Raw genomic sequence first — 24,873 nt, forward strand, 5'->3', positions numbered from 1 at the left:
CAGAGACTAGATTGGCTAAATTAGAAGTGTTTTGTTCGGAATTCTCTGTCTGTTGCTGAGAAGATGATGGAAAAGGCTTGCTATTGCTCAGCCTGTTGCGTCCACCATTGTTAAAGCCTTGTTGAGGCTTTTGGTGATCCTTCCATGAGAAATTTGGATGATTTCTCCATGATGAGTTATAGGTGTTTCCATAAGGTTCACTTATGTAATTAACCTCTGCCATGGCAGGGTTCTCTGGATCATAAGCTTCTTCAGAAGCTGCCTCTTTAGTACTGTTGGATGCATGTTGCCATCCATTCAGATTTTGAGAGATCATGTTGACCTGTTGAGTCAACACTTTGTTCTGAGCCAATATGACATTCAGAGCATCAATTTCAAGAACTCCTTTCTTTTGAGGTATCCCATTATTCACGGAATTCCTCTCAGAAGTGTACATGAATTGGTTGTTTGCAACCATGTCAAAGAGTTCTTGAGCCACTTCAGGCGTTTTCTTTAGGTGAATAGATCCACCTGCAGAATGGTCCAACGACATTTTCGAAAATTCAGATAGACCATAATAGAATATATCTAATATGGTCCATTCTGAAAACATGTCAGATGGACATCTTTTGGTCAGCTGCTTGTATCTTTCCCAAGCTTCATAGAGGGATTCACCATCTTTTTGTTTGAATGTCTGAATATCCAATCTAAGCTTGCTCAGCTTTTGAGAAGGAAAGAATTTAGCCAAGAAGGCCGTGACCAGCTTATCCCAGGAGTCCAGGCTATCCTTAGGTTGTGAATCCAACCATATTCTAGCTCTGTCTCTCACAGCAAAAGGGAAAAGCATGAGTCTGTAGACTTCAGGATCAACTCCATTCGTCTTTACAGTCTCACAGATCTGCAAGAACTCAGTTAAAAACTGATAAGGATCTTCAGATGGAAGTCCATAAAACTTGCAGTTTTGTTGCATTAAGGCAACTAGCTGAGGTTTCAGCTCAAAGTTATTGGCTCCAATAGCAGGAATGGAAATGCTTCTTCCATCAAATTTGGATGTTGGCTTTGTGAAGTCACCAAGCATTCTCCTTGCATTATTATTATTTTCGGCTGCCATCTCCTTCTCTTGTTCTAATATTTCTGAAAGGTTACCTTTAGATTGTTGTAATTTAGCTTCTCTTAGTTTTCTCTTCAGAGTCCTTTCAGGTTCAGGATCAATTTCAACAAGAGTGCCTTTTTCCTTGTTCCTGCTCATATGAAAGAGAAGAAAACAAGAAAAGAAGAGGAATCCTCTATGTCACAGTATAGAGATTTCTTTATGTTAGTAGAAGAAGAAAGGGGAGAAGAATGAAGAAGAGTGGGTTCGGATATTTAGATGAAGAGAGGTGAAGAGAAGTGTTAGTAAATAAATAATTAAATAGAATAAGAAAAGAGCTGGAGAATTTCGAAATTTTTTTTGAAAAAGTGGTTAGTAATTTTCGAAAATTAAAGATAAGATAAGATTAAAATTAAAATTTAGAACAAAAAGAATTTTTGAAAAAGAGGTGAGATATTTTCAAAAATTAGAGAGGGAAAAGTAGTTAGGTGGTTTTGAAAAAGATAAGAAACAAACAAAAAGTCAAAGAGTTAGTTGAAAAAGAAATTAAAATCAAATTTTAAAAAGATAAGAAGATAAGAAGTTAGATAAGATATTTTGAAATCAAATTTTGAAAAAAAAAGATAAATTTTTGAAAAAGATAAGATAAAAGATAAAAAGATTCAATTCAAAAAAAAATTTAAAATTACTTACTTCACTAACAAGAAACTACAAGATAAGATTCTAGAACTTAAAGATTGAACCTTTCTTAACAAGAAAGTAAGAAACTTCAAATTTTTGAATCAATCACATTAATTGTTAGCTAATTTTCGAAAATATGATATAAAGATAAGAAAAAGATTTTGAAAAATATTTTGAAAAAGATTTTTGAAATTTTCGAAAAATGGAAAAAATGAAAAAGATAAAATTTTTTGAAAAAGATTTTGAAAAGATAAGATTTTTAAATTGAAAATTTTGACTTGACTTGTAAGAAACAACTAATTTTGAAAATTTTTGACTAAGTCAACTCAAATTTTCAAAAATTATGAGAAAAATAAGGAAAAGATATTTTTTGATTTTTGAATTTTTAATTATGAGAGAGAAAAACACAAACATGACCCAAAACATGAAAATTTTGGATCAAAACACGAGATGCATGCAAGAACACTATGAATGTCAAGATGAACACCAAGAACACTTTGAAGATCATGATGAACATCAAGAACATATTTTTGAAAAATTTTTGATGCAAAGAAAACATGCAAGACACCAAACTTAGAAATCTTTAATACATGGACTCTAACAAACGAAAAATGCACATGAAAAACAACAAACAACACAAAACAAGAAATCATGAAGATCAAACAAGAAGACTTGTCAATAACAACTTGAAGATCATGAAGAACACTATGAATGCATGAGATTTTCGAAAAATGCAAGAAAAATTTTAAAAAGCATGCAATTGACACCAAACTTAAAAATTGACTCAAGACTCAAACAAGAAACACAAAATATTTTTTATTTTTATTATTTTATGATTTTTTGTATTTTTATTAATTTTTTCGAAAATATTTTTGAAAAAAAACGAAAAAGAAAAGAAAAATTTTGAAAAAGATTTTTGAAAAGAAAATTACCTAATCTGAGCAACAGGATGAACCGTCAGTTGTCCATACTCGAACAATCCCCGGCAACGGCGCCAAAAACTTGGTGGACGAAATTGTGATCAACAATAATGGCTCTTTGGCATGTGCCAAAAAGAACTAACTCAGCACTTTCTTTTCACAACTCCGTTCAACTTAACCAGCAAGTGTACTGGGTCATCCAAGTAATACCTTACGTGAGTAAGGGTCGATCCCACAGAGATTGTTGGTATGAAGCAAGCTATGGTCACCTTGTAAATCTCAGTTAGGCAGATTAAATGGTTATGGGTTTCGAAAATTAATAATAAATAGAAAATAAAAAGGGATAGAAATACTTATGTAAATCAATAGTGGGAATTTCAGATAGGCGTGTGGAGATGCTAGAATCCTTTCGAATCTCTACTTTCTTATTGCTTTCATCCAATCCTTCTTACTCCTTTCCATGGCAAGCTGTATGTAGGGCATCACCATCATCAATGGCTACTTTTAATCTTCTCGGGAAAATGGTCCTATGCGCTGTCACTGCACGGCTAATCGTCTGGAGGCATCACCCTTGTTGATGGCTACATCCCATCCTCTCAGTGAAAATGGTCTAAATGCTCTGTCACAGCACGGCTAATCATCTGTCGGTTCTCAATCAGGTTGGAGTAGAATCCATTGATTCTTTTGCGTTTGTCATCACGCCCAGCCTTCAGGAGTTTGAAGCTCGTCACAGTCATTCAATACTAGAATCCTACTCGGAATACCACAAACAAGGTTAGACTTTCCGGATTCCCGGGATCCTACTCGGAATACCACAGACATGGTTAGACTTTCCGGATCCCCATGAATGCCACCATCTATCTAGCTTATACCATGAAGATTCTGTTGGGGAATCTAAGAGATATGCACCCGGCCTAGAGTAGAACGGAAGTGGTTGTCAATCACGCGCGTTCATAGGTGAGAATGATGATGAGTGTCACGGATCATCACATTCATCAAAGTGTTGTGCAACGTATATCTTGAAATAAGAATAAAAGAGAATTGAATAGAAAGTAATAATAATTATATTGAAACTTGAGGTACAGCAGAGCTCCACACCCTTAATCTATGGTGTGCAGAAACTCCACCGTTGAAAATACATAAGTGAAAGGTTCAGGCATGGCCGAATGGCCAGCCCCCTAAAACGTGCTCAATGGCCTCCTAAGATGAAGAATAAAACAAAACTGAGACCAAAGATGAAACGTGGTCAAAAGACGACTTATACACAAGTAAAAAGTCTTATTTATACTAAACTAGCTACTAGGGTTTACATGAGTAAGTAATTGATGCATAAATCCACTTCCGGGGCCCACTTGGTGTATGTTTGGGCTGAGTTTGATCTATCCACGAGTTGAGGCTTTTCTTGGAGTTGAACGCCAAGTTATAACGTGTTTTGGGCGTTCAACTCCGGATCATGACGTGTTTCTGGCGTTTAACTCCAGACAGCAGCATGTACTTGGCGTTCAACGCCAAGTTACGTCGTCAATTTCCGAATAAAGTATGGACTATTATATATTGCTGGAAAGCTCTGGATGTCTACTTTCCAACGCCGTTGAGAGCGTGCCATTTGAAGTTCTGTAGCTCCAGAAAATCCATTTCGAGTGCAGGGAGGTCAGATTCCAACAGCATCAGCAGTCCTTTTTGTCAGCCTTTTTCAGAGTTTTGCTCAAGTCCCTCAATTTCAGCCAGAAATTATCTGAAATCATAGAAAAACACACAAACTCATAGTAAAGTCCAGAAATGTGAATTTAACATAAAAACTAATGAAAACATCCCTAAAAGTAGCTTGAACTTACTAAAAACTACCTAAAAACAATGCCAAAACGCGTATAAATTATCCGCTCATCAGAGGCATTTATAATAAGTTAAAGCACAACACTCTGAAAGAAACCTCTCAAAAAATTTTGAACAAGAAGTTGAAGACATGGCAGACAATGCTAATAATGGAGGAGATGCAAGAAAGGTTCTTGGTGACTACACCATACCAACCTATGATTTCTATAGAATAAGTATTTCCATACCTGCCATTAGAGTAAACAATTTTGAGCTTAAGCCTCAATTAGTATCTCTAATGCAACAGAATTGCAAATTCTATGGACTTCCACTGGAAGATCCACATCAGTTTCTATCTGAATTCTTGCAAATCTGGTGACATTGTTAAGACTAATAGAGTGGATCCTGAGGTCTACAGATGTATGCTCTTTCCCTTTGCAATTAGAGATAGAGCTAGGATATGGTTGGACTCTCAACCTAAAGAAAGCCTAGACTCTTGGGAAAAATTGGTCAATGTTTTCTTGGTCAAATTATTTCCTTCTTAGAAGATTAGCAAAATCAGAGTTGAAGTTCAAACCTTCAGACAGAAAGAGGGTGAATCCCTCTATGAAGCTTGGGAAAGATACAACCAACTGATCAGGAGACATTCTTCTGACATACTCTCAGAATGGTCCATCCTAGGCATCTTCTATGATGGTCTTTTTGAGATGTCCAAAATATCATTGGACAGCTCTACTGGTAGATCACTCCACTTGAAGAAAATGCCTGAAGAGGCAAGAGAACTCATTGAGATGGTTACAAACAACTCATTCATGTACACCTCTAAGAGAAATTCTGTGAACAATGGGGTCCCTCAGAAGAAAGGAGTTCTTGAAGTTGACACTCTGAATGCCATATTGGGTCAGAACAAGATCTTGACCCAGCAGGTCAATCTGATCTCTCAGCATTTGACTGGAATGCAAGCTGTAGCTGGCAGCACTCAAGAAGCTTCCTCTGAAGTAGAAGCTTATGATCCTGACCAACAAGTGTCCAACTAAATAGTGAAATAACAAATTACCAACAATCTCATTCAAGTCATAGACTGCAGCAAATTTTAACTACTACATGAGTAGATTATGAAAAGGTGAAATAATTCTGCCTATGTTGTCACGCCAAATCATTCCTCAGTCAATTCGATCCATTGACTCCAGATCTTATTATAATTAGAGTTTGTGAAATTGTATTATTCAAACTACAAATATAAATGATATTCCCATTAAATATATATAGAAATTTAATATTAGACTAACACATATTTGAACACACTCAAACTGAATGGTGGAAATCACAAATGATGTATTATCAATGTTAACAAAATAAGCCAAGTCTAAAGTTCTCTATACCATAAGAATACTAGCATAAAGCTTGATCATAGATTGAATTATTACAGCATTATTTAACTAGACTTGTTCAAGAAGTACAAAGTGGCTCAGACTAAATAAAGATGTGAATCACACTCGCCTTCAACCATGCATCAAGGACATCTTTGCTGTTAACCTCCACACATTATTTCTCATGGTTCCAGCCGAATCCGCTACAACCAAGCATGTCAGTGGCGTACTGATACTTCTCCTTCAATCGCTTGTGCTTATTCTTGAAGGGCTTCGCGGTCAGTGTACAACCGGGGAAGGCCTCCAGCATCTTCAGAACCAGTTTCTCGAATGTTCTAGGTTTAAACTGCCCACAATCAGCCCTCTGATCGTCTATGACAAACTCCTCCATGAAGCCAACAAAAGCGTTAGTCTCTTCATCACTCCAAATACACTTGTTCTCCATATTCACCTACCAAAATTAAGATAATCAAAACTGTGCATAAATTATGTAAACTAAAATTACTTAACATGAAAGAGGTAGTTGCCATTACGAATGAGACGGTAAAAAATTACACAAATAGTGAAAATAATAAAACAGGTCATTGTCATTACAAATGAAACAGCAAAAAATAACAAAATAGTAAAAATACTATAATAGGTAGTTGGCATTACATATGATAATAAAACAACAAACAATATCACAAACAAGAAGTTGCCATTACAAATGAAGATGTGATATTACTATTTTTCCCGTCTCAACAAGTCATACAAATTAAAATGTGGCCATTACAACAATACTCAATCCCTTACAAGGTTTGTTTTACACTACTCTTACTACTCTATACGACTTGCACGCCACTCTTCATACATCTCAGTTGCTATGTTGTTACGCCAGTGAGTCTACTCATTCGTGTTTTCAACCACATCAATCATTCCATCATGTTCTTCGTCTCCATCAGGCATAAATTGATCCAATATGCTACCTTCCTCCTCTGGATCCATCTCCATACTCTTTCGAATGAAATTTTGCAGCAAACAACAGGCAATAACTATCTGAGATTGTGTCTTTAGAGGGTAAAAGCTAGGGCTTCTTAAGATGGACCACCTCCTTTTCAGCAAACCAAAGCATTGCTCAATGATATTCCTTGCAAAAGAATGAACCCTATTAAAATATTCTTGGTAATTGCGCGGTGCACGTGCTCCTTGGGCCCACTCTCTTACATTATATCGAGTGCCTCTATACGGTGCGAGAAACCCCAGACCATTTATGTAACCAGCATCAACTAAATAGTAATTACCTATAGACAAGTAATGTAAACAAGGTAAGATGTTGGCTATCGTGAACTCAAGGTAATTGTATGAGCTTAACTCCAAAGATGGCATAATTACCGTGGGGTATCTTAAGACTATTATGACGAGTTATTGCATCTCGAAGTACCCGTGAATCAGACGCCGATCCCTCTCATCCACTGAGTACATAGACAAAACCCATCTCCCGGTTACACACACCTAAGACATTGGTGCAGATTTTACCCTTTCTTGTTCGGTATCTTACCTTCTTCGATTCGGGGATTGTCACCTCTATATAAGTGCCATCTAATGCTCCCAAGCAACCCTATCATCCATAGAAAGTTATGATACTCAGATATAGAATCCTTCAGAAAATACCTAAACATACACAACATCGAATAAGCTCTACCTTAAACTTTCTCCATGTGGGGTCAAGACAATTCTCTTCAACTAGTGTTGCCTTGGAAAACAAAATGCTTTGAATCCGTATCACAACTTTCAAAATTTTATTAAAATACTTAATAACTGTCTCGCCGGACCTACAAAATCTAACCTGCAGACTACGATTTTTTTTATGATGCGCTAAGATAATTAAGAAAGTCGTAACCTGCTCCGGCAGGCTTACATGACCATCCTCGGTAAGTCCTCCTTGAACTTGGAGCAACTCACACAAATTAGCAAAGGCATTTGCGTTCATTCTCAACTCCCAGATACAATTCCTATCACCCTCACCAACGATACGCTCTAAAGCCTCACGTCTAATTCTACTATTCATTCTTCCTCCTAACGATAATTGGCAACTAGTTATATCCCTAAAGTAAACAAATAGCGTAAGCACAAAGAACAACATCAAGTCTTCATGGTTAGATCTCATCTCTTCATAAAAAGACACGCATCGCTTAATAATTTCTGACCGCTCCATTTCTTCCTAGCAAAATCATTACATAAAAAAATACATAAACATTTAAAGAAATCTAACAATACTAGATGCAAAGTCTACTATATCTTAGGACCAAAAACAGGATCAAGAAACTGAAACCAAAAGACAGTTAGCACGATCTAGATCTAATCATATATATTGAAGTTTATCATAACAGAGTATGTATATAAAGAGAGTATGATATAATATAGCATTTGTTTGCAGAGAGTATGTATATAAAAAATTGTTTTATTTGTGTTAGATTTGGAGTGCAAGATAAGAATGAGATCAACCGACTATATTTTAATTAATTAAAAAATTATACTCCTTAACTAATTAATAATTTCTACAAAAGGCTTGAATTAACGAAAGGGCTGCTGCCATAATCTTCATTTCAACTATTAATGCGTCAATAGAAAAATGTGATATAACAAATATACAATTAACCCCTTTGAACGTTGGCTTGTGAAGTTTATTAATAAAAAGGCTTTTTATGCACTATTTGACAACCTCAAGGTGTCAAAAATCGCAGATTTTGAAATTTTAGTGGTGTAAAGTGCATAGGAGCTAAAATTCAAAAGAATTAACTGCATTTTTTTCCTCCTTAATCAGAATTTGAGTACATAAGTCCATTAGATTTTCAACTCTACATATGATACAAATACAGCTTCAGCAACCAGATATCATTCAAGCTACAAACATTAGGAATGAAGAAATAGAACAAATCATCTGCCAGAATTTAATATTACCATACTAAACTAACAAATTCCTCTTCAATACGATTTCAGAAATTACAGTGAGTGCGCTGGTTATAGCGACAACAATCATAGATTTCACAAAATAATTTACACATTCTCACATCAAACAGATATAAATTAGGTAAATAGAGCAACCCAGAATTCAGAATCAAAAGATGTATAAGAATGCAAAACCTAAATAACCAAGCATGACCAAAACCAATTCATAAGAAGCACATCACAAACGAAATTAAAGAAATAAGGCATGAAAACATATACGCATCTATACATCAAAACAAATAACCAAATCGAAGTGAAGACAGAAAAACCAACGAAATCCACGGAGCATAACTCGCAAAATAAAAATGCATAAACAAACAAATAAATCTGACACTTCTTCATACAAAATCTGCTATATCTTCTTAGAACCAAAAACAATAATAAGAAACTAGAATCAAAAGACATGTAACTCTATTTACTTCTCCAAATAAGAAATACAATAGAAACATAACAAAAATGATAATATTGATTTTTCTCTCTCATTTCATATACTAGAAGTGACTTTGTTAGGTACTTTAAGCACATCAAACTCTTCCAAAAGGCAAAATAAGGAGAAAAAAGAGGAGATGAGAAGTACATAAATAATTTGGGTTTAAATTGAGAAGAACATGAAGCACATAAACAATTTGGGTTCTTTAACTCTATTTGCAATGGGGTTTTAGTATCTTCGTTTAATTCCTTTCCCAACTTTAAAGCATTTGATCCTCTACACAAACTACTATATCCCATTTCATTTTCTAGCATTTTCATATATTTTAAATTCCTAATCATGTCATAAAATAATCTTACTCTTTAAAATGATAAATTTGTTTCCACTATTTTAAGAGAAAAAGAGATAGATTAAATATTTCAATGTGAAATTCATACATATATGAAAGACGATTAATATACACTCTTTTCCAAATAATGAAAAAACAAGTTTATTTTTTAAGAATATATTCAAATTTTGTGAGACTATGATTCTCCTACTGTTTATATGATTAGAAACTTCAATTGCCATATAGCAAATATTATCCATGAACTGGGAATCTTGGTTTATATGTTAATTGTGAAAAGGTAAAATACCAAACTTGCATTGCTAAATGCAAAATCCTTCTTCTTACTCTACCTTCATAGCAAATTTTGTTCTCAAGTAAAAGTGGGTCCACACTTGCATGCGTAAAGCATATATTAACTAGTACATATTCTTACTCGGGGACAATTACAATTTACAACCTTATACACACTTCTAGATTAGCAAATAATATTTTATCCTTATGTCTTGGTAGTAAACACTCGCATAAAAGATTTTAAGGAAATAGTAAATATACATTTTTCCCCTTGCTTTAAAAACAAGCTTGTTGTAAAAGAACGTTTTCCTATTTTTAGGTGACTGTATCCAAAGTTACACATTCAAAATAAACACTGCAAATCTTATGTCTAGGATATGAATCACACTCAGTTATACTGATTTCCCCTCTTCTCTAAACCTGATTAAGCACTCTATCAAGTACAACTTATGTTTTATAAAAATATATATACATGAATTTAGTTAGACCATTTTTACATAAAAAAAGTAATAATCGCTTTATCAGACTATGATTCACAAACTATGAGAAACCTTAATAAGGTCTAGAAACGAATCAGCTTTATCCATGAAAATTTTTACAAGTGCAGTGTAATAGAATAAACCAAGGTAATTAATTAAAGTTTGCTTGCAAGTTTGTACTACATATTCAATCATACAGTATAAGGTCCAATTGAGTTAGGCTAATGGGAGCTCTGTGCAGACATGGAACAATAGTAGTCGCAGACATGAAAAAATGGGAAAAATAGTATAATCCAGAATGAAATCAACAAATAGATGTAGTTAGGCTAATGAATTGAGTAATGATCCAATTAGTGGCACTTAAAATGAAGTAAACATCATAAACTCATTAATTATAAAGCTGAAATAAATGGGTTATGTTAGGTCACGAATAAATTCACACCAGGCAAAGAACTTCTTTAACTTCAATGCTACTACTTCACACTATTAACAAAAATAATTACAAATCAAGCAAAGAGGTTTTGAGTACAAATATACCTTTCAAATACAAACAAATTTGATTTAAGCATTACAAAAATAATGGTTAAATCCACAGATCAAATTGATTATCACAAGAAGAGAAAAGTTCCAATGCTAGGTCACAAACAAATCCAAAATAAAGATTAGGGCAAGACGGAAAAGATGAAAGGAATCAGTAAATTAAACATTTGTATAAAACTAACCTGGGTCAGAGCAGTTCGGAGGAGGAGTTGATGGTTGAGGTGGACAGCAATCGGAGAGAGGCGGCAGCTTCGTTCTTCGATTTTCCTGTGAAGGAGAAAAAGAGGAGATGAGAAGATGGGGGATACAAAGATGAAGTCGCAAGCGGCAAATCACTTACTAGCGGTGGCGAGGCCAGCGACGACGCGGTGGCTGTTCTTGAAGAAGAAAGCTTATGCGGCTGCAGTGGCTGTTTCGAAGAAGAATGAGAAGATGACTCACGAGGGTTGATCAAGAAACCCTGGATTTACATTAAGGGTAATTTTGAAATTATAAAATTTAGATGGGGGTAATTTAGGTACAAATTATAATTAAAATTTCTATCCCCGTCTTTAAATTTTTCTATCTCCAGTGTCCCTACTTTTTAGAGGTACTGAAATACTGAAATTTTGAAGATGGAGACAGAAATTTAAGTACCAGTCTATAGCTCAACAAACATAATAATGAGTCTCTGTCTCTTAGTCTCAGTTCTAGTCTCTGCAAACAAATGCTACCTTAGTATTCCAACCATCTCTTTTAGTGCAGAGCTTTACTGAGCCCCCAAACATCAATTCTAAGTTTGGTATTGGGCAGCCATCAACAAGCACTGTGAGCAAATGTACTAAGAAAGTTCCCACTGAAGGCTTCTCACCTGGCATGATAGTTATCTTCACCCAGAAGCCTGTCATACCATATTGTGTGAGTCGTATCCTGTCTCTAGAGCATGTGGAGCACATTCATGAGAAGACAGAAAGAAAGTTCACTGTAAGGGGCGAAATTCTGAGCCCATATCATTCTCCGTAAGGAGCTAACCGTCAAGCTAGTGACGTTAAAGAAGCGCTTATTGGTAGGCAACCCAACCCTATTTAGTTATTTCTATTTCTTTTTAATTCCTTAAATTTGTTTTAGGTTCATGATCATGTTCAGTAGTGGGAACAGAGATAGACAGATTTAGCAATAAAAACAGAACACTATGGATAGAGTGTCTTGCTGGCGTTGAACGCCAGCCAGGGAGCACTGGCTAGGCGTTCAATGCCCAAATTGACAGACTTGCTGGCATTGATCGCTAGCCACGGGCATAACCTGGGCGTTCAACGCCCCAATTGGCAGCATAGTTGGCATTGAACGCCATCCAAGAGCATAGTGTTGGGCGTTCAACACCCATGAAGAAGGGTAGGAAATCTGAATTCCTTAGCCTTCCAGGACTAGTGGGTTCCACAGCATCTTTACCTACCTCACTTATTCCCTCTTCTTTTTCACACTCTTTCATACACTTTTCCCTATAAACCCTACCCCAATCACATCCATATCACTTCCTCAAAACCATCATAACTCTCAGCAACCACTACCCACTTCAAAATCAAATTTTTCTCCTATTTACCCCACCCATGACCGAACCCTAACCTAGCCCACTCCTATAAGTACCCCCTTTTATTAACCCTTCATACACTCTAAAGCCCCCTTGGCCGAATTCCTCTCTCCCTCCATCTCCATCTATTTTCTTCTTTTTCTTCTACTCCATTCTTCTCTTTTATTTATTTTTGCTCGAAGACGAGCAAACCTTTTAAATTTGGTGTGGAAAAAGCGTTTCTTTTTGCTTTCCATTACCACTTTTAGCACCCAAGGTTGGAGAACCCTCTAGAAAGAAGAAAGGAAAGGCCGTAGCTGCCACTGCCGAATCTTGAAATATGGAGAGATTCATCACCAAAGCCCACCAAGACCACTTCTATGAAGTAGTAGTAGAGAAGAAGGTGATCCTTGAGGTCCCTTTTAGGCTTAAGAAGAATGAGTACCCAAAAATCTGGAGATCCAGAGAAGAGGTTGGGAAGTCCTAACTAATCCCATCTAAGAGGTTAGGATGTTAATAGTGCAAGAGTTCTACGCTAATGCATGGGTCACGAAAAATCATGACATGAGTCTGAACCCTAATCCCAAGAATTAGAGCACCATGGTCCGAGGGAAAATCTTGGACTTTAGTCCAGAAAGTGTGAGGTTGGCGTTCAACTTGCCTTTGATGCAAGGAGACCCACATCCTTACACTAGAAGAGTCAACTTTGATCAATGACTGGATCAAGTGCTCTCAGACATCTGTGTGGAAGGAGCATAGTGGAAAAGGGATTCCCAAGGCAAGCCCATTCAACTAAGAAGGCTTGACCTCAATCCCTTAGCTAGAGGATGGTTGAAATTCATCCAACGCTCTATCATCCCTACTAGCAATCGCTCATAAGTTATCATAGACCGAGCCATCATGATCCAGTGCATCATGATTGGGAGTGTGGTGGAAGTACATGAGGTGATACCTCAAGAATTGTACAAGATAGCTGAAAAGCCTTCCACCAAAGCAAGGTTGGTATTCCCTCACCTCATATGCACCGATGCAATTCAGCTGGAATTGTCATAGAAGGAGACATCTATGTTGAGGAGGACAAGCCCATCACTTGGAAAATGATGGAGCAAACTAGAGAGCATGTACATGAGCCTATGCAACTGCCTCAGCAGGAAATCCCTGAGATATCTCAAGGGATACAATTTCCTCCTCAAGGCTATTGGGACCAATTGCATAATTCTCTTGGAGAATCAAACACTAATATGGAGCAATTGAGAATGGAGCATCAAGAGAATTCTACCATTCTCAATGAAATAAGAGAAGATCAAAGGGCTATGAGAGAAGAACAACAGAGACAAGGGCATGATATTAAAGAGATCAAGCACTACATTGGATACTCAAGGAGGAGGAGTAGCCGCCATCACTAAGGTGGATTTGTTTTCTTAATCTCCTTTTCTTATGTTATTTTTCTATTTTCTGTTATGTTTTATTGTCTGTTCTCGTGTTCTTATTGCATGATCATTTCTATTTATGTCTTAAAGTTATAAAATGTTCCATATATCTCTCACCTTACTTAAAAGAAAATTTCATTTAAAAAAAGAAAATTAAGTTGCCTGAATTTTGAGTTTATCTTAAGAATAGTTCAATTATCTTGATATGGTGGCATTGCTTTTGATTTCTGAATGTATGAATGAACAGTGCATATTTGAAATTGAAATTAAGAATGTTAACTCTTGAAAGAATAATGAAAAAGGAGAAGTATTATTGATAATCTGAAAAATTCAAAAAAAATGATTCTTGAAGCAAGAAAAAGCAGCAAAAAAGCAATAAAAGAATATTATATATATATATATATATATATATATATATATATATATATATATATATATATATATATATATATATATATATATATATATATGCTTGCGAAAAAAAAGGATAAAAAGCCAATAGCTCTTTAACCCAAAAGGCAAGAGCAAAAAGCCAATAACCCTTTAAACTAAAAGGCAAAGGTAAAAGGATCCAAGGCTTTGAGCATCAATGGTTAGGAAGGCCTAAAAGAAACAAAATCTTGGCCTCAGCACTCCAAATGAACAGTGTCCCTAACTATATGCTTGTGGTGTAAAGGTGTCAAGGAAAAAGCTTGAGACTGAGCAGTTAAAGTCGTGATCCAACGCAAAAAGAGTGTGCTTAAGAACTTTGGACACCTCTATCTGGGGATTCTAGCAAAGCTGAATCACAATCCGAAAGCGTTCACCCAATTAAGTGTCTGTGGCATTTATGTATCCGGTGGTAATATTGGAAAACAAAGTGCTTAGGGTCACGGCCAAGACTCTAAAAAGTTGTGTTCAATAATAAAAAAGAACTAAACTAGGAGAGTCAATAATATCATCTAGATTCTAAGTTCCTAAGGATGCCAACACTTATGAGTTTCAATGGATAGTGAGATGGCACTATTCAGAAGCAAAAAGCTACTGAGTCCTGCTCATCTAATTGAAACTGAGCTTCATTCGAAACTCTGAGATTTATTGTATCTTACTCTTCTTTATATCCTACTTTGTTTTTGGTTGCTTAGGGACAACCAACAGTTTAAGTTTGGTGTTATGATGTGCGGATATTTTATACGCTTTTTGCCATTATTTTCATATAGTGTTTAGTATGTTTTGTTTAAGTTTTATTAAGTTTTCATAGGTTTTAGTGTAAAATTCATATTTTTGAATTCTACTTTGAGTTTGTGTGTTTATATACAATTTCAGATATTTTCTGGCTGAAATTGAGGAGCTGGAACAAAAGTCTGATTCAGAGGCAGAGAAAGCACTGCAGATGCTGTTAAGATCTGAGCTCCTTGCACTCGAAAGAGCTTTTCTGGAGCTACAAAAGTTCAAATGGAGCTTTCTTAACTGCTATGGAAAGCTAAGATCCAGGGCTTTCTAGCAATGTATAATAGTATATGCTTTGCTTCAGAATTGAAGGCCCAAAACTAGCGTTCAACGCCAGCTATCTTCCCTATTCTGGCATCCAACGCCCAAGGGAGGAGTGACCAGCATCCAATGCCCAAGAAGCTGCCCCTAGCCAGTGTTCAATGCCCCAGAGCCCTCCTAGCACGTGGCTTACTCTTTTTCTCAGCCTAAACACTCACTAAGTGGGTCCCGGAAGTAGATTTTTACACTAAAAGACTATTTTACCCTTCTTATGTAATCCTTAGTCATTAGTCTAGTATTTATTTGAGAACTTTTACACTTTTCAGAGACTTTTGACACTTTACATGTTTTTATTGTATTTTCTATCAGTATGAGTCTCTAAACCTCCTAGGTTGAGGGGAGGAGCTCTGCTAAGTTTTATGGATTAATAAAGTATTACTGTTCTATCTTCAATCTGTGTTTGATTATCTATTCTAAGATGTAACTTCGTTCTTCATCCTTATGAATGCATTGAACCGGCATAAGGTTATCTCATTCTACATGGGTTCAGAGTGAGTTTTTCATCGGACAATAATGAACCACTAGCTTGATTATACATCTATTAGATGGCTAATCCACGACTTTGTTGGGGACTTCTCGAGACACTAGTTCAGCCGATGTATGGGGAGATTAGGGTCTTTGTGGTAAAGGCTAGAACCAAAGGCGCAACATTCTCTAATCTAGATGATTTGACCTTGTCTGTGGCATTTTGAGTAGGATCATCAAGGGGAATGGACTGCAGGAGCTTCACCTTCAATCAGACTGGATAAGCACTAACCCTGGTGATCAGTGATAAACCCCATTTTTAGGGTTTATCTTGTATTGAATTTAGAGCATTTATCAACTTTTCGTCACATTTAGCCTATGAATTAGCATGGTTTTGTAATCTCTCCCGTATTTGTGCTTAAGTGTAAAAACATGCTTTTTAAGCCTTATTTTGATAAATTCTAAGTCCTTTTTGATTCCATAAGATGCCTTGATGTGTTTACTAGTAATTCCAGGATTGAAATAGGCTAGGCATGGATCAAAGGGAGCAAGGAAGGAAGCATACAAGTGGAGAGAAGCATAAAAAGTTAAAGAAGTGAAATCATCCATGCACGCGCACGCGCACAAGGCACTCGCGCGCACATCGCAGAATCGACCAGGGACGCGCACGCGTACCGTGCGCGCACGCGTCGGAACCCGCACATGACTTCATTAAAGCAACACGTGCCTGGCGATTTGGAAGGGTTTCTGAACCCATTTTGGCGCCAATTGCTGATAGAAAGGAATAAAAGGATCAAGGATTGAAGGGGGGAAGACAATTGAATCTATCATAGCATAATTAGTTTTAGTTAAGAGTAGGTTTAGAGAGAGAAGCTCTCACTTCTCTCTAGAATTAGGATTAGGTTTAGGTTAATCTCTCTTCTTAGATCTAGGTTTAATTCATGCTTTAATTCACTTCTCCTTTATCAAGTCTTAATCTTTTCCTCTTCCTCTTTCTAGTTATGTGCTTTAATAATTGTAATTTTCACTTTGTTTTGGATAGATTGTTGTTCCTTTGTTTTCTTTCAATAATGCAATTTGAGGTAATTCATGATAATTGTGATTTCCTTGATTGTTGTTGATTAATTCATTTCAATAATTGTTGTTAGATTCTATTCTTGTTATCAATTCACTATGCTTTCCTCTCATGCCTTCTAAGTGTTTGATGAAATGCTTGGTTGGATTTTAGTGTAGATTTTGTTCCTCTTGGCCTAGGTAGAGTAATTAGTGACTCTTGAGTTATCTAATCCCTTTGTTGATTGATAATTAGAAGTTGCAAATTGATTTGAATGCCTCTAAAGCTAGTCTTTCCTTTAGGAGTTGATTAGGACTTGAGGAATCAAATTGATTCATCCACTTGACTTTCCTCCATGGTTAGAGGTTAACTAAGTAGGAGCAATGGACAATTTGTCATCACAATTGAGGAGGATAACTAGGATAGGACTTCTAGTTCTCATATCTTGCCAAGAGCTTTGTTAGTTGTTAGTTTATTTTCTTTGCCATTTATATTTCTTGTCCAAAATCTTAAAAACCCCAAATATAACTCACAACCAATAACAAGACACTTCATTACAATTCCTAGGGAGAACGACCCGAGGTCCAATACTTCGGTTTATAAATTTTAGGGGTTTGTACTAGTGACAAACAACTTTTTGTATGAAAGAATTAGTGATTGGTTTAGAAACTATAGAGAATTCATTTGTGAATTCTAAACCGTCAAAAATCCAATCATCAAAATGGCGCCGTTACCGGGGACTTGCAATGGTGTTGTATTATTGGTTGTTGTATATATGTGAATAGTGTGAATATCTTGCTTTCGCTTTATTTTCTAGTTTTTGTTAGTTTTATTTTGTTTTTCCATTATGAATTCTCACTTTGGCTATGAGTTTGGTTCTAATTATGTTGTAGGAAATGAGAGCTTTAATGAAAATGTGTATCAAGGATGGGACACTCAAAGGTGGGAGGAGCCATATGCATATGATCAATCCTCATGGCAACAACCCCCACCAATGCACTATGAAGAAGAGCCATTCTATGATGCATATCAATCCAATGGCTATGGTGAATCACCTTGTGACTTTCAAGAATCACCACCATATGCCTATGAACCATATCCTCAACATAACTCTCAACCATACTCACAAGCCCCTTCTTACCAACCACCTTCATATGACCCTAATCCATATCTATCCTACCAACAACCATATGAGCCATATGAACCACATATAGAGCCACCACCATACCACCTCCACCGAGATAGGATTTTTCTTAAAACATACTTTATATCAAGGAATTGTTATAAATCAATATTGATGTGAAAAATTTATTTCTGTGATTGTGTGAGCCTTATGGATTAAATTGGGTGGTGCTGAGTAAATGTGTGTGATTAAATATTTAAATTTAATGTGGCTGTATTTTGCGACTAATTGGTAAAGTTGAATTGTCTGTGGTTATAAACTGTGATTAATTTACAGATTGATTGAAAAGGCTGGCAAATCTTGTTTTTAATCGATTATGTTGAGTTGGTGGTGTTGAATGATAAATTGAATTATGATGAGATGATTATTAAAAATCTTTTGTTTGATATTATTGAGAACGGATTGATTTGCGGCTATGAATGGTTCTTGATTTGATGTCATTATGTCTGTTGCTGTGATTATGATTAGTTTTTTTATTATGTTGATAATTGATAGGAATCATAATTTAGTTGATTATGTTGAATGGTATGTTGAAAAAGGGTTGAGAGATGTTAGTTTGGAAGGATCCCTTGAAGGGAAAAATCCGAGTTTTAGGGAAGATGCTGTCGAAATTTTTATAAGAACTTGAGTGAAAATTGAATAATAATAATAATGAAAATCGGTGCTATTTAGAGACTTTGTTTTGAAGTCTTATTAGGAAATTTTGGATTTAAGAATTATGTTTTGAGAAGCTTTTAGTGAATTCAAAGCATTTGAATTTGATTGGTGAAATGAATAATTTTGGAGTCTTTTTGGAAAAGTTTTAAACTAAAAAAATGAAGTTAAAATTAGTTTTGGGTACTTGATTAAACGATAAAGAGTTTTGTTTGATTAATTTTGATTAAAGGACTATTTTTGTGAAGTTTTGGAGAAATCTAAAGTAATAGAAGTGAACTGAAGAACTAACTTATTTGAGTTTGGATAATCATAGAAGGCAATATGTTTTTGGGGCATTTTAGCGGATTTAAAATAATTTTTTAAGAATAATGATTATGTTCAATTAAGATTTTGACTCTTGGGGAGATTTCATAAGTTTGGTTAAAGAAAAGGCTTTGAGTAATGTGAATGTTTGAATGTTGTTTTGAACTGTTAAGCCTCTCTGACGAGTTTGTAAACTTCTGTAACCTCTGTATGGAGCCTGAGAACCATTTTTAAATCTTTGATTCTACTGGAGTGAATATAACAGATTGAATTGAGTAATTCCTCATTTAGAATTTCGTTAAAAGAAATCTTTTGATGTTACGGTAGGGATATATGTGAAATTGATTTTTAACAGTGATATGAGACATTGCTCAATGTTACGGTAAACAAGTTGAGGTTGAGGATTCCCTCTCTTGTTGCGGTGGACAAGTTTGAGGTTGAAGATTCGCACTCTTGTCGCATCGGAGAATTGGATAGAAGATTGAAGATTCTCTTCGGTTCAATTTTCAACTGTGATGAGGATGGTGGTTTTATCCCACTCACGGTTTGAAGATAATTATCCTTGTGATAAAGGTGAACAGAATGAATGATGATTATGACGAGGTTCGATTATATATAATTGTGATTTTGATTATGATCTTGATTATGTTTGATTGTGATTATGGTTGAAATGAGATTATGATTGATGTTGCAGGGACGGAGGTTTATCCCGCCCACGGTGAGGACGGTGGCGTGGTCCCGCTCACGAGATAGTAAAATTGATTAAAGTCAATGAAACAGATTGTGGTTTGAATGACTACTTTGGCAAGGACGGAAGTTTGTTTTGCTTGTGCGGCAAGGTCGTAGGTTTCGTCCTGCTTGCGTATTTGCTTGGCCCCTACACCAGGCAAGGTCAGAGGTTCCATCCTGCTTGTTCGTGGTTGCGGTGTGATGTAGGGATGGTGGTCTCATCCCACCTACATTCTCTTTGTCTGCAAGGTAGTAAGGCACTAATTCCTCGATCTGTATGGCACGGCCTCACAGAGAAAGATGGTAGGGCACTTTTTCCCAATTTATTCCCTGGTGTATGCTTCTAGGAAGAGGTGGTAGGGCACTCATCCCTTGATTGTATGCCTCCTAGGAGTGCACAGAAGAGAGATAATATTTGGGTTAGCTACCGGATGTGTCAGGTTCTAACACTTTAACTGACAAGTGAGCTTATACCTAGTAGGATAGGCCTACATCATACTACATTCATTTGAAATTGCTTGGGTCTGCATAATTACTTGGTTTGCCTAATTGATGTTCTGTTAATTGCTAATTGTACTACTTGCATAATTATTCTCTATGTTTGATTATTTGATTGTTTGTTTGATTACATGTAATTGTGATTTGTTGGTTTGGATTATGGTGAAGTGTTGTAGTGTAATTTTGGCTGGAGGCCGTGATTGGGCAAGTTATATGCCTTGGTAAGTTTGGTGAAAATTGATATGTATGGATATATTTATTGAGGTTGGAATCCTTGTAAATAATATGTGAAATTGGATTTGGAATGATTAATTGTTATTGTTCGATAAGTTGTATGAAGACAGGATTTTTAAAAATGAGATTGATGAGGTTATGGCTTAAAGTTGACATAAATCAAAGTTTTGATAATTTTTTGTCTTGGATGGAATTAAGAATTAAAGATAATTAAATTAGCGACAAGATTCATAAGACGAGCAATGATCACTACTGCTAAACGAATTTTCCTTATATATACTATATCCTTCTATGACAATTCTGAAATCCCTCTGGTGAGACCGTGTGGTTAGGTTCTCACCCCCTATAGCCCTATCTTTTTCAGAAAATGTACGAGGAAGCTTATGAAGAGATTACTGCGCATTTGATTGTGCTTTATTGTTGTATTATCTTAGATATTTTCTCTTGCCTTTGTTATTGTTATTTACATTTGTAAAGAGGGATAGGAGTTTGTGATTTTATGATATGTTTGTATAGTACTTGTGTATACTATTTTTATATATATAAAAGTGCTGTAATGATGTGAATATATGTATGAATGTATGTACGTATAAAAGAAAAATGTTTCCGAGTTTCCAAAAAAACGTTTCTAAGGATTTTAGGTAAAGGCTCCCTCTTTATCTTTACTAGCAGCTCAACAGGCACTATCGTGCCTATTAAGCCGCTTTTCTATTATTGTAAAAGGATTAATTTTTATAATTTTATTTTTAAAATTATAAATTTAATAAAGAGTAAAGTATCATTTTTGTCTCCAATGTTTGGGGTAAGTCCCAAAGTTATGCCTAACGTTTCAATCGTCCTATTTAAGTCCATAACATTTCAAATTTGACTCAATGTTGTCCTGCCGTTAGGGATCCATTAACAGAATTGATGGCGGGATAAAATTGAGACGATTTTAAAACGTTAGGGACTTAAATAGGACGAAAACGTTGGGGACAAAAACGATACATAGAAATAAATTTTAATTTTATCCTTCAATAATATCAACTTTTTCCTTTACATAGTATTCAATTATTTTTTAATCACATCTAAGTAAATTACACTTAAACATATTACTTTCATTCTAAATAAATTAATTTTTTTATAATTTTACTCTTAAAGATTTTTAGTTATCATGAAATATTTGTAAAATGACTAATATATAAACTTGCGAAAAAGAAAAAATAATATATATACAATAAAATATAAATTATACCTTTTGTCTCTAATGTATCAAAATTCTTTAAAATTATAAAAAAATAAATTTATTTAAAATAAAAGTAATATGGTTAAGTGTAATTTACTTAGATGTAATTTAAAAATAATTGAATACTATGTACAGTAAAAAATTGATATTATTGAAAGATAAAATAAAATAAAAATTTATTTTTATATATCATTTTTGTCCCCAACGTTTTCGTCCTATTTAAGTCCCTAACGTTTCAAAATTGTCTCAATTTTGTCCCGCTGTCAATTCTGTTAACAGATCCCTAACAGCAGGACAACATTAAGTCAATTTTGAAACGTTACGGACTTAAATAGGATGATTGAAACATTAGGGACAATTTTGGGACTTACCCCAAATGTTGGGGACAAAACAATACTTTACTCTTTAATAAAATAATCTAAACATTAAGAATAAAAAAATTTAAAAATAAAAATAAAAATTTTATAAATTATTTAACTTTTAGAATGTGTAAAATTTATAAATTTAAAGTAAATAAGATATTAAACAAATTTATTATGTTGTTATATGTGTTACAACATAAAAATAAAGATTTAGAAACATTATTTACAATTAACTATTTAGAAACGTTATTAAGTTTATTTTTTTATTTTTAATAGTATTAATTTAAAGCAAAGATAAAAATTTATATTCAAAATACTCTTTATCTTTATGCATAGTTTCAATTGATAAAAAATATTTTTTTAATTTTATATTTAATTTTTTAAACAATTTTTAAGTGCATTATTCTTTCAAAATTATTAATTTATATTTGTATTATATCGTCTCACTATATCAAACACTATTCTTTTTCTTACTATATATTATTCTCTATACATATACATGCCATTGTCTCATCGTCACTATTATATTACCTTGTTCTCCTTTCTCATTTTTTTTTCTTTTCCTTCCACATCCTCTTCATCTAATTGTTATTAATTATTATCAAGTATCATCATCGCAACTTTTACTTTTGTCTATCATTTTGATTTATAACTATCTATTGTGTTAACTTTTATGAGTTGTTGAAGTTTTGCTAAAAGAATTAAGACATAAAGCATTTAAAATTTTTCGAAATTATCAAAATTTGATGTTAGTAATCCCAAAATACAATATCAAAATATATTATTTTCAACCAAAATAATAAAAAATAGTACATAATTGTAAACTTTTTAACTAATAATTATAAATTTAATTTGCAGTTTAATATAGTACCTTAGGACAGAAGACAACCATTATTATCCACATTTGACTGCTATTTTATAAGTTTTATATTTATTTTATTGTGCACATCAATTAAACTATACTTTATTATTTCATTTTACATGTTATAAAATAACGCCATCATATTATAAGGATGAGATTAATTTTCATAATCTAATACGAATCTTCTTATTATTTTGTTCGTCATTTGAATACTATCTATAAAAAATAGTTAGTTAAAGTGAAACACTATATAAAGAGAGACAGAAAACTTTTAGATTTATCGTTGTGGTTTGCTTCTTAAACCTCACTTAATATACTCAAATTGAATAGCTTTGATGGTGGTGATTCTTTATAATAAGTTAAAAAGATTCAACTTTCTCTTTCTCTTTTTAACTCTCCTTACGATCTTGAACAAATTTAATTTTGTTATTAAAAAACTAATTTTTAAGTATCTTTTAAATTATCTAATGCATAAAATGTTATAACTTTTCATGTATCTTGAAAATTAAAAATTAAAGTTAAATAAACATTAAGTGTAAATTAGTTTTTTTTATTAAGTACAAAAATAAACATTAAGTGTAGATGATATTAGTTCTTTTATTAAGGTAGAGAAACTCCATGAAAGGGTCATATTAAGTTCCATGTTCTTATAGATGAGAATATGTAACATTTATTATATTATATATAATCTTCGTACCATATAACAAAAGGTGAAAATCTATAAAGCTAATATAAAGAGTTGATCATGACTTTAGTTTCTAATTTTTTTGGACTATATTTACCCTCTAACAAACCATTTCATAAAGCAAATTATAAAAACAAAATAGTCATAAAATTTATTTTGAAAAATCTAACAACTTCACACTAAAATAAAAATAGTTTTATTACTCCTATAACTATGATAACACATCTCCCAATAAAAAAAATACAGAGTGTCTGCAACTAAGCGAACATCAATGTCTTCATATTTTTTACCATCTTCATGTTTTGTTTAATTCTATGTTAGTTTTAGTTTATATTCTTTATTTTATCAATTTCTTTATATTATTCTCCATCTTTATGTTTTGTTTAATTTTATGTTAGTTTTAGTTTATATCCTTTTGTTTAAACCGTCCTTCATGTTTTGTTTAATTCTATGTTAGTTTTAGTTTATATCCTTTATTTTATCAATGTCTTTATATTATTCACCATCTTTATATTTTGTTTAATTTTATGTTAGTTTTAATTTATATCCTTTTGTTTAAACTGTCCTGGTACTCTCACTAATAGTTTGATTTCACTCTAATTATTCTGTTAAAGTTTTTTTTGGAAAATCTACTAATTTTGTTCTTCATGCACACTTTTATGTGTTTCTCTTATTATCGCCCTTCTCCTTTCTTCAACACGCTCAATTACATCGCCTCCATCGTCTTTCATTGTCTTCATCGACTGCAATTGCAAATTTTATTCGATTATTTCATGCATAACTTCCACCTACATTTTTCCTTCTCTTTAGTTTACTTATTTAATTTATATTTTCAATCATTCTTCTATCATTTTAATTCATTCCTAATTTTTCACGTAAAAAATAGTTCTGTCTTTTTTCTTTTATCAATTGGATGTAAAATTTTTTTATTTTATCAATTTGATGTAGGAAGAAAAAAATTTATCTGATATGTGTTCTTATATTTTCATATTATTTTTTTAAAATTTTGTTTATCTAATTAAACTATCTTTTATTTAACATGTCAAGAATTAAACTTAACTTCTTTTATAATGAGTAGTTTTTGAATAATCTAATTTATAAAAAAATCACATCTTTTTATTTATTCTAAACATAAAAAATTAAAATAGATATTAGTACTTTTAAACTAACAGAATTAAAATAAAATACAAAAATAATATTTG

The 24,873-nt window shown here is 33.7% G+C and overlaps 1 non-coding gene across 1 annotated transcript; it reads left to right on the forward strand.

Annotated features, from left to right (window-relative positions):
• Window positions 1-590: 590 nt before the first annotated feature.
• LOC112719153 (small nucleolar RNA R71) lies at window positions 591-694 on the forward strand. The gene has a single exon (XR_003161467.1). It is a non-coding gene; the product is annotated as a small nucleolar RNA R71 (small nucleolar RNA).
• The last annotated feature ends 24,179 nt before the right edge of the window (window positions 695-24,873 follow it).

The sequence above is a fragment of the Arachis hypogaea genome, chromosome 10 (assembly GCF_003086295.3).
Source record: "Arachis hypogaea cultivar Tifrunner chromosome 10, arahy.Tifrunner.gnm2.J5K5, whole genome shotgun sequence".
In the NCBI taxonomy this organism is placed as follows: domain Eukaryota; kingdom Viridiplantae; phylum Streptophyta; class Magnoliopsida; order Fabales; family Fabaceae; genus Arachis; species Arachis hypogaea.